The sequence below is a fragment of the Pseudorca crassidens genome, chromosome 8 (genome assembly GCF_039906515.1).
Source record: "Pseudorca crassidens isolate mPseCra1 chromosome 8, mPseCra1.hap1, whole genome shotgun sequence".
In the NCBI taxonomy this organism is placed as follows: Eukaryota; Metazoa; Chordata; class Mammalia; order Artiodactyla; family Delphinidae; genus Pseudorca; species Pseudorca crassidens.
The window spans coordinates 26,863,080-26,875,186 of NC_090303.1; the positions used below are offsets into that span (position 1 = coordinate 26,863,080).

At 36.4% G+C, this 12,107-nt stretch overlaps 1 protein-coding gene across 6 annotated transcripts in view; it reads right to left on the reverse strand.

Moving 5' to 3' along the window:
• CACNA2D1 (calcium voltage-gated channel auxiliary subunit alpha2delta 1) overlaps positions 1-12,107 on the reverse strand; it is a 512,643-nt gene that overhangs the window by 482,187 nt on the left and 18,349 nt on the right. The window contains exon 1 of one of the 6 annotated variants that reach the window (XM_067746081.1): positions 1,422-1,466. The exons of the other annotated variants lie outside the window; for them this stretch is intronic. The gene's annotated coding sequence lies outside the window, so the exon portion shown is untranslated. Of the gene's footprint in view, positions 1-1,421; positions 1,467-12,107 lie in introns of those variants that run through there. 6 annotated transcript variants of the gene reach the window in all.

Genomic DNA, 12,107 nt, shown 5'->3' on the forward strand with positions numbered 1-12,107 from the left:
ATACCTGGCAGAAGTTGTAAACATAATAATCAAAATGCACCTAGCAGACAGGGCACACAAAGGAAAAATTGTATGAACTCTGCTCCCATTACAATAACAGTCCTTTTTCGATCAGACTGTATACTCTTAACCTTAGTTTAGTATATTCCTCGTGCTAATCTGAAACAGGGAAATTCAACCTACTATACTTGCACCTAAATCCCGTTCATTCTGTAAGGCCAACTCAAAAGCTACTCTATCTTAGATAAACATCATATTCAAGTACCAAGCAGTTGTAAACACAAGGGGTAATCAGCTAAGTAAGCGTGGTCCCAACATAATGTTATTCAATGAGAAGAAATTATCTACAGGGGAAGACCAGATAGGTCTAAATTAGCGATCTGAAGGCACCAACAATTGTTCACTATCAGTTTCTAACTGAGGCTTTAAAAGAAAATCTGTGATGGGGAGGACTGCAAACCAACAACTTGGTAAACTTTACAAGTGTCATACTTTCTATGAACTCTCCATGACCACATGAGCTCAGAGTTGTTACTCTTTCTGCCTTCACTATAGCACTATTGTACACTGCTGTGAGGCACACATAGCTTTGGAATGTTAATTACTTCTTAAGTTGTATCTATTAGTTCCCCAGCTCCCAAATTCCTTCAGAACAAACAAAATGCCAGATCCTTTAGTCTTTCCATCAGTGTCTTCTACATAGTAGGTATTCAACAAATATCTGAAATGACTATCATGTGTAGATTATCAAGCAATGAAAGACTTGTGGGGTTTTTTTTTTAAATTAATGCTAGTGCATTTTAAAATGTTATTTCCTACAAATCATGCAAGCCAAATATAACTGGTTGTATATAATTCTGAAAGCACCTTACACAGGTCTCCAGTTTTTAAAATACGTTATTTCTTCTAACAGTTCTTAATACAGGACACTGACATACAAAGTGAAGTATGGTACCCAAAATGATGTAGATATTGGCAAAAGCAGAACTAACTGCTGTTGCATTCTCTAAGTCAGTGGTTCTCAACACTGGGTACACAATAAAATCATCTGGAGAGATTTTTTTTTTTTTAGATACCAATGCCAAGCCAATTACTATCGTCTCTAGGGTAGGACTTAAGCACTGGTAATTTCTGAAAACTTCCCAGGTGATTCAAATATGCATCTGTGCTTAAAACCACTGTATCTCTCTTAATTCCAATGAACAACACGAATTGCTGACAGTTCCTGAGAAAGTCATTGTCCAAGATCTCTTCTGCCCACTATTGCTTCCTGGGCTTTAAATATTTAAGTATTTGAAACAGATATTCTTTATTAAGTATTGTCCTACCACTCCTGCACCACTATCTACCCAACACCCTTTCATTCTGATTACCTCAGCCTTAAGAAGAAAGTAATGCATGTTAACAGTCAGAAAAATTACCTCTCTTATGAGCTCAGTGGGTGAAGAAGCAAACTACATCAGGGTGGCTGATGACAGGTGACTGGCTGCGACACTGAGGAAGTCCCTCACACCTGTCAAGGGAAGCAAACACTGCAAGAGAGAGGGCGAGTCAGACAGAGCAGGCTCATAAGAGCAAACAGTGCTCCAACTGCTGTTGGCAGAGCTCTAAAAATAAAACTACAAAAGCACTGGGAAGGCAGAATGAATTCTTAACACTTGCTCTCTTCTATTTTAGTCCCTTACGAAGCAGGTGACTTCGGAACCAAGCGAGTCTTTTAACTTTCTATATCCCTCACTTTCAGAAATGATCCTCAGTTATGTTGTCATGACTGAATTCATTCCAACTATTTCAAGTTCATAATCATAAAGAGAATCTTTTTTAATCTTTCAAGACTGTTCTCTCTCAGGATTACACTCTAAAATAAGCTTCTTTGATATTCATTTGCCTATTTTACTTTGAAGATTTCTTTCACATGTATTATTCTGAGGAAAAAATGTTTATCCATTAATATTTTATGTATTCTTTTTGGGACTCATGTTTAAGAAGCAAGAGTTAAAAGAGTCATTAATGTATCCAGAGAAATAGCAGTTTAAATGTCCTCCATTAAAAAAATCACTGGGCTAGAGAAAGCAAAACTATAGACTTTCTAATAACATATTCAGTGACCCAAATAAGGTCATCCTTATTTTCAATGCTATTTTAAATGCTTGGTCTAGGGCAGTTCTGTATGAGAAGGTAACACAATGCTGAGGCCGAGAGCAAGTTTGGAATCAGATCAGAGTTTTATCCCCTGTCCCACTGTTACTACCTATGTGTTCTGGAACAGGTTATTCACCTGCTCAAAACCTCAGCTGCTTCTTCACTTATAAAAGAGGAAAATAATGTCTATCCCTGTTTTACAGGGTTGAGGTCAGAATTAAATAAGACAATATAAGTAGAACACTAGCTTACTGCCTGGCCCCTAGCACTCAATAAATACTACCAATAATGGTTACTGCTAACAATAAATTACTATTCCATAAGCAGCTGACGATCCAACCATCAAGAAGCAATGTTATTTAAAATGTTGTTGATATTTTTAAATAGGCAAATACTATCAATATTTTTATCTAACAATCCAAAATCTCAAAGCCTTTTTTCTAGACAGGCTTGCCTCTTCCCGTTTTCCTGGCACATACAGCATAATATAATAGGGGTAGATAATACCTCGGGGAATTTTTTTTCCTGAGTAGTAAACTTTGCTGGAGGAAATTCTGCATTTTGGTACATTTGTCACAACAGGCATGTACTACAGATGTCTACATTTGAAGAAAAGTTGAAATTATTTCATAGAAATTGAGAGTGCCTCAAAATGCTCAACTCCTAACCTCAAGCCCAAACTAAAACTACACACACACACACACACACACACACACAATTATCTATATTTGCAGGTCCCAGAAAAATCCTGATGCATGGTAAATCATTATCACTTTACCTAAATCTCAAACAATGTCATTGAGTTGCCGCCCACCAAGGTGTCACTGAACCCATGAGAAGTCATTTTAAAAAGTAAACTTTGATCAGAAGTCTGGCCTCATCTCACAGGCATCACCCCTGGACTCTTGATCAGTCTTCCCAGAGACTATTCAGGGCTTCAATTACACATTTGTATTTGTGTTTGAAGCTATCTGTGCCCTGTTTAAACCATTTCCACTGGTCTGGTTCTCAAAGAAGATAGAAACCAGTTGTTAATATTGTGAGTACTCATTTTATTTTTGAAATATATACTGTTCCTTCTTACCTTACTCTTTAGACCAGAAATCATCGATTCTTGCTATAAATGAAGAAAATTATGCAGAAACCTATGTTAAAAAGAATACTTGAAATTTAGAAGGTCCATTTAGAGTAAACATCATATACCTCCCTTGAGATTAAGAAAACATTATGTTAAACTCAGAATTAATTTAAGTATCTCCCAAGTTGTTTCAGATATAAAATGATGAGGAAAAAAGCTCTGAATTGCTTATGAACTAGTGTAATAAGTATTAACAGTCTGATGAAAGTAAGGTATTTAGCTTGCTAAATTATTTTAACTATAATCATTGTGTCTATTTGAACTAGTTCGCATATCTATTTGTATTTGTTATATAAACTAAACAGATTTATAGACTACATTAGTATTTCTTGGATAACTTCTCTGAGCAGTTCTTAACTGGATATTTCTCAATCACTTTTTTTTTCTTTTTGACTGAGGAACCACTTTTATGTCTGTTCAAAAGAAGCATTGTATTGATTTATTAATTTTTCCCTCTATAATAACTAACGTTTGCCCAAAGAAAAATGGGTCATCAGCAAGTTTATTTCTATTCGTGTCCTGATTTCTCAGCCAAAGAAGCGATGCGTCTGCATTTTCAGACCTGGGCTGAGACTGTTTCTTCAGAAGTCTTCCCATCTCTGCCTGGCTGCACGTGTCTCATTCTTATGACCAACAACTCCCTGAGGACAATGGCTGACACTGGGTTTGGCTCTACAGCCCCACTGTTCCTTAGAAAAATAAATGGAGTTTATTCTACTGGATGCATATGGAAAAGTTGAGTTTTTTTTTAATTCTTCATTACAATCAAAACACTTGTTAACCCAAAATAATCTAGAAAAAGTAAAATTAAAATAAAGCTTTAAAATAGTAGATGTTAATGTTTAGTAAGTATTAAATATTGTTATAACTATCCTATGAATTACCTAAGGTATGAACTTGTTCAATGCCTTTGTTTCTTCACGGACTAACATACTGCCTAGCTCATGATTGGCAATGCTTAATTAAATTATTCTACTAATCTAATTAGTATATATATTATATATACAAATATATATACATATATGCCTATATTATATAGATGCATATACATATGAGATACATGATGTGCATGTGCATCTATAGATACAATGTATATTTACAGATACATATACACTGAATAGTTTACTAATGAGGATATATTATCATGGATAACATTTATAACTTAATCTATATGCCAGAATTTTAACCAATGAAATACGAGAATAATAAACCAAGATATAACTGTAACACAGTCAGAATTTTAAAATTATAGCATACAAATGCTGGTGTCTAAACAACATGGTGTCTATACTGCATTTCAAACATAAGATGGGCGCAGAAAAAGCAAGGTTCTGAAACGGAGTCCCACTACCAACCTTAATGGTGCATTTAATGTTATACAAATCCACCACACTGGTTTAAATGAGGGAAATGAACAGTCTAAGATCACATGTCAATATTGTGCTCTAGGGCTTCCCTGGTGGCTCAGTGGTTAAGAATCCACCTGCCAATGCAAGGGACACAGGTTCTAGCCCTGGTCCGGGAAAATCCCACATGCCACGGAGCAGCTAAGCCTGTGTGCCACAACTACTGAGCCGCGCTCTAGAGACTGCGAGCCCCAACTGTTGAGCCCCAGTGCCATAGCTACTGAAGCCTGCATGCCTAGAGCCTGTGCTCCGCAACAAGAGAAGCCACTGGAATGAGAAGCCCATGCACTGCAACGAAGTCCCAACGCAGCCAAAAATAAATAAGTTTTAAAAAAAAATTGTGCTCTAGAGTTTGTTCAAATTATTCCAAAATACTGCCACATTTTAATGTCACGATAACACAATGAACTCAGTAAGACAGAGCATTTGAATGCATTTTACTGATGAGGAAACGGAAACTGAGGTATCAAGCACTGTACCCATGGGCCCACAGCTAGCACGAAAGCCAAAGTCACAACTGACACCTACACACATATTGTACAGCTGGTTATTGGAAGCATCAAACAAGCCAGGAAAAATTACTAGCGGAAAGAACTACTAAACATAACTACAATAATGAAATATTGAGTATTAATTTGTGGGAAGCAAGAGTAGCAATGAGTATCAGAAGCACATATCAAGCATCTATCCAGGGAGGCCAGGGTGCAAATAACATCAAGTCCTGAAAGAGGATACACACAGTATTGATTCAGCGTACGAGGGATTTTGATCCATTCTAGGGAGGTGCATGTGTCCAGAATGTTTATTGTAAAAATGTTTTTTTCAAGAAGGTGAACATAGTACCAGCACTGATAGCTCACAGTGAGCATGACCTCTGATTCTATGAGACTGTACACCCTGGGAGCATACACCTCTGTGACACTGTGTGTTTAACGTTCCGGCTCTAGCCATCCATTTATGTTTATAATCACATCATCAACATTCTACAAATGTACACAGTAACAAATTCATACTTTTCTAACTTAAAATGTCCCGAAGTAGAAGGTACTATTATTACATTATCTTATTTTATAAGAAGAAATAAAAGCTTTCCAATTTGGCCTCTTTTTTTTTTTTTTTTAATTAAACTAATCTTTAAAAGCCTCTTTATTTCTTGGGAAGTCTGCCTGGCAAGAATCATCCTATTCATCCATCACATATTTTTCCAAACCTGGAGCAGGCCAATTGGTGCTGTGCCAGAGAGGAGTACAGGACATAATAATATCAGATAAAAGTCTCTCTTTGTAAGAGAAATGCCCTGGACGTGAAGACTAGGAGGTGCGTCAAACTCCCTACAATTTTTGCCCCTAAGACCTCAAAGATAAGCTACGTTGCATAAATCTTGATTCTAGTCAGGTAGGTTATGCACAAGTCTTATCCACTGCACAGGCTGTGTAGGAATATGCAACAGCAGTCTTTGAATATTTTTCTTTAGCTTAAATGTACTGCACCTCATCTTTGGAAAAATCAGGTTCATTAGTTCAATCTAAATTCTTTACAAGAGAAAAAACTATCCAGAAGACAAGCAAGATAGCAGGGTCAGTGTGTGTGCAGGGTTAGTACGTGCAAAAGACCATTGGGAATATAAATATACGAAGTATTCATAGCTAAATGTTCTAAATGAATTATTTTTAATGATGTCTCATTTAAAATGCAACCACATTAATAATTATGGTATCTTATGACAATCTGACCCACCAGGTCTTAAATGACTGAATGTGATGTCCTGAGCATACCAGCAGAGCAGCTCAGACATGGGGTCCGTTCCAGCATGCTGGGGCTGCCCTAACAAAGCCCACAAACTGGGTGGCACAGAACAGAAATATATCGTCTCACGGTTCTGAGGGCTCAAAGTCCTAGATCAAGGTGTCAGCAGAGCCATGCTTCCTCTGGAGGCACTAGGGAAGATCTGCCCTATGCCTCTCTCCTAGTTTCTGATAGGTCCTTGGCTTGCGGAAGCGTAACTCCAATCGTCACATAGTGCCGTCCCTGTGTGTGTGTGTGTGTGTGTGTGTGTGTTAGGGTCCAAATTTTCCCTATCTATATGGATATTTGTCATATTGGATTACGGCCCACCCTACTCCAGTATGACCTAATTCAAATTAATTACATCTGCAAAGACCCCATTTTCAAATAAGGTCATATTCTGAGGCAAGGGTGGTTAGAATTTCAACATATGAATTTTGGGAGAACACAAGTCAACCTAAAATCGTGTCCTGTGCTGGGACTCAAAAGCAGTCTCACAAGTAATGCATAAATTAGGACTGTTCTTCACATTAATAGTTTGCATAACTTGGTAATTCACAACTGTTTAAAAAGTCTAAACTAATACTGTGTAATATATAATAAATACTCCATTTCTTAATGTTTAAAGGAAAGAGTATATCCAAGATATTGAAGAAGCTAGAACGAGTATGTCTCAATCATTGCATTTTTTTAGAGTTAAGATATCCACAATCCAGACGTATGTATGGAAGTGTATAAATACTCAAATATTTCTACTGTTACATATACATATTAATAATATATCATCTAAATTTCATAACAGTGACACCATAAACTGGAATACACAGTATGGCATACTGGTGATAAAACCTGAGCTCAGGGTGATCATATAATTTGGTGTCTGAACCTGGACATTTGTGAGAGTGAAGGGGCATTATTAACAGCTACGCTGCATAACAGGCAGAAACCAAAAGCATCCTGGTCAAACCCAACACGAGGATAAGCAAAAGAGCTGGGCTGAAATAAAATGCTGGAAGGCATAGGATACCTTTTCCTCCATTTGTGTGTAGCTGAGAAAGGGAAAGGCAGTGATTATTCTGCTCCAGTATGAATACCTAAAAGAAGGGAGAAAGTATGTGGAAATGCACTAGATTTTGTATAGTTTGAGAGTGTAATATATTTATGTTTTGTTAATAAAATGATATGCATGAGAAAAGTATGAAAGTGGACAATATAAAAAGGAGATACTAATCGCATAAAAGGGGATCTTTCTAGCCTCCCCTAAATTGATCAGAGTAGAATGGATCTGAAGTACTTCAAGAGCCCCATTTAAGTCCAATCAACTAAAGAGGTCAACTATTCATATTATTTTTTTTTTTTTTAACAGACAGAAGAAAAAGAAGCAGAGAAATTACTTTTGACTGAACAACAGAAAAACAGAGTATCTTGGACCAGAGATTCTGGGTTTCCATTTTCCCTCGAGAAATAGCATTCCCTTGTAACCAATGTAGACAGTGATCCCTAGGATAACTGTTTCTATACTACACCACTTTGCGTCGCCATTCTTGTAAGTGCACTGTCCTAAAAGAGAACAAACAGCATGTAGCTGTTCTCCATTTACAGAAAAAGTAGATGAGCAGAAACACGTGGTATTCTTTTCCTTACTCATCAAGATATTTTTGGTGTGTGATCAGTTCACACCAGCCCTATAAAATTTCAAAGTTCCATATAAGACAGAGCACTATATAACACACTTACAAATAAAGCTCAGTAGTACGGTGACTTTGTTGCAAAAGTGCTGGTATTCTTTCGCAGTCTCTGTTAATTGTTCTCCCCTGAAAAAAATGGAGCACTTTCAACCAAGAAAAATCTTCATTAGTTTACTATGCAGCTTTCCCAGGTGAAACAAATACCCCTATCAAGAGTGTGTGTCCTTGTTAATTAGTTTGCCCACAGGCCACCCTGGCAGCTATCCAGCATTTCTGTTATCTACAAAGCATTTTATCCAGTGTGCACAAGGACAGGAGAGATTGTCTCATTTCCGCTCCAGACCCAGCAGGAAAGAGCAGACACCAGTATGCTTCTGTTAAAGACATGTTTCACTACAAAATTTTCCTTCAGGAAATTCAGAGATCTCCAGGAACAGGAGAATTTTACCCCTGCACATTTGACTATATGTTAAATAATTATACTTCCTGCTTCACCAAGCACTAAATTTAACAGCTTAATTTAGAAAATATTTTGAACTAGCTAACTTACCCTTTTTAATAGCACACTTATTATCAGGGATTAATGAATAAAACTCACTGATGCGACAAAACGTTAGCAAAATGCAAACACCACGTAAGCATTGTGGGAGAGAACCGGAAATACACATCACTGGCCAAAGGAACACATATCAGGGGCCAATTTATTGTGTTGATTCCATCTAGGTCAGTGGTTCTCAACCAGGAGCGATTTTGTACCCCAGCAGACACATAACGATGTCTGGAGATATTTTTTATCATCATGACTTGGGAAGGAGTTGCTACTCGCCTCTAACAGGGTAAAGACCAAACTGCAGGACAGACCCTCATCACAAATAACTGTCTGGTCCAAAATGCCAATACTGCCAGCTTGAGAAACCCAGCCTTAGATTGTGTGGGAAAATTAGTGGTTTTATTTTATAAATTCCATGTGGTAATATTATCTTTCCTAGGTGCATTTTAATAGACTTTAACAGTTATTTTCAGTGAAGTTTCTCTGATTTGATTTTTCTAACTTGTCAAAATTATAATTCTGAATTGCTCCCAAATACTATAAAATTATTATGAAATGCTAAAAAAATACTATAAAATTAAAATTAAGCAGTCTAGCCTTTATCATGCTGTGTCTGAATTTAGGAGAAACCACGATTGGTAAGAAATATAAATGAATTAAAACTGAACTGCATGTAATATTAATTGAGGATTCCAAAACCTCTTAATTTCCAGTTTTCACCCCATAACCAACTCGTGATTTTGTTTTCTTTATAAAACACTGCTTTTAACCCACCACATCATGAAGGCCAGAAACAGAACCATGCTCACTGAAAGATAAAAGCATGAGAAACGGTTCCAGAAATGTACCTAAATGAATATAAAGAGGAAATCTAGTGCTCTCTCTTAAAAAATGCCAGAATATCTTCTCTCTGATATACTTTACAGAATAAATGCTTTAAGTGTTTTGAGGTTCTTGTTTCCAAATTTTAAACAACAACAACAATTTTGCAGAGTACTTGTCTTTGATAAATTTGTATTATGTTTTACGTGGAGCAGATTTTCAACCTTCAATTCAGAATGACATAAAACAAAAAAATCAGAACAGGAAAAAAAAAAAACCACATCAGGCCACAATTTAACATTGGTTGTATCACTTAGTTCTTGAAGTATGGTAATTCAATTATCCTTTATACTTCTTCAAGTGCATGTCCTTCAAAACATCTTTGTCTTTTTTATCCAACCATCTTCCCCTCTTAATCTACCACACTGGTGTCCCACTATCCATAATTTTATAAAATAGCACTCTTGCTTTATTATCATAAAATACCACATATATCCAGAATAGTTCTATACTGGCTAAGTCCTGCTTCTTATCACCACTTTATTATGTGCCACTGATAACTATCTTCAATGATGACTTCAGAATAGTATCAGGAGTTCTAAGGGGTAGTATCTGAAGTTAGATAGAAAACCCCAAGAAATCATGCTTTCACAACTTTTTCCAGGACTCTATGGCAAGACACTGGCGAGCACACTTTCAGTAGAAGAAAGCCCAAATGTTCTTCTTCTGACACACTGTTTGGCAGCTGCAATCACAAAGTCTAAACAGAACTACAGAAAAATCCTCTCGAAAACTATGGTTTGCATTTATATGGTCTACGTATTCAGGATTTATCAGTGCTAATAAACTCTCTTTAAAATGACATTTCTAGGAAGATTCTGTTTATCTAAGGGTTTGGGAAATAAGAGGTCCTTTGAATTTTTTTTTTAAGTGGGGAGGGGTCTCAAATCATGGATGGAGCATAAAACCAAGGAAGAGCTTGTGTATACCTGTTCCATCAGGAAGGGAGTAAATACAGTGGTAGAGGGATAGGGAAAGAGAGGGAGATGCACACAAAGCCACAGTTGGTGACTGCCTCTAATACCACTAAATATGATGCCATGTCAATTCTAGGATGCTCACCTGGAGATAGGGCTGGCTCAGATTTAATCAGATCGTGTATGCATGGATGTGCCTTAATTCGCAATCTAATTAAAAACTGGGGATGCTCAGGGAAGAGGAAGAACCATGCAGAGACTTGCATTTCCAGACCACCTAAGGTCAATAGAATAACCTCACAGATTAAAAAAAAAAAAAATTCCACAAAGCAGCAAGGTTTTGGTTGCCTTTTTCATATAGTCTTTTTCTTCCTCTCTGAGATCTTTTTAATTAATTTTTATTGGAGTATAGTTGCTTTACAATGCTGTGTTAGTTTCTGCTGTGTAAAGTGAATCAGTTATACGTATACATATATCCACTCTTTTCTAGATTTCCTTCCCATTTAGGTCACCACAGATCACTGAGCAGGGTTCCCTGTGCTCAACAGTAGGCTCTCATTAGTTATCTATTTTACTTCATACAGTCTTTAACCTTCTATTTTACTTCATACAGTCTTTAACCTTATTTTCCCTTCCTGTTTTTCCTTGTAGCTCTAAGAAACAGGCCTAACTAACCCCTAACCAAAGTTGTTCACAAAAAAGATAATACTTTATTTTCAGATGTGACATTTATAAGACAATGACACCTGGCTCTAAATTCTCACCCTAATTTTGGCCAAATTGCAAATATATTAAATTACATTAAAATATTCATGTATGAGGGTCATCTTGCCAAGATGTTTTAAATGATATGCACATAAAATGTAATAATATTTTATTGCAATAATTAACTATAATGGGTACCAGGGTGTTGGATAATTTCCATTGGTAAGATTTCAGCTGATTTCTTAGAATCATGGCCTTTGTAATGTGCTAAACTGAACATTCTCTTTCTTAAAGAAATCTTTCTTCAAACAACATAGAAACAGCTATAATTTTTACTATGTACAATCCATGAAGTTAGAAGAAAATTTGTCAACAAGGTATTTTTTTGTGCGCTTATCCTGAAAGTCACTTAAAAGGGATAGCTGTTCTGAGAAGTTTAGCAAGAGTGTGTCTAGCACTGTTAATATGGGTATTGTTCTTGACCTGACATCCTATTAGCTGGAAGATGCAGCATCTTTATAAAAAGATCTAATTTAATTTGGTTTGTTTTAAGTGACCCGCTAAAGAACAGAGTTAGAACCCTTCAAGAGATTCTTAAAACATATAATTCTGATTTTTTAGGAAACTAGTTTATCTCAACAGTCTGGAAAAACTCTATAAAAATCCATGAGACAATCGTTCAGGAATAAGTGTATATACACAGATATTACTCAGAAGTACTGCATGGGAAAAGCATAAAATAAAGAGCAGATAATCTTGTTGTACCAGTCTATTGATATAATTTAATATGCCTCAGTTTCGTTAGGTAAAATCCTACATGCAACTTAAGAACATCTTTGGCAACAGACGGTCAGAAAAATCTCTCGTCGAACCAACAGGAAATAAAAATATTCT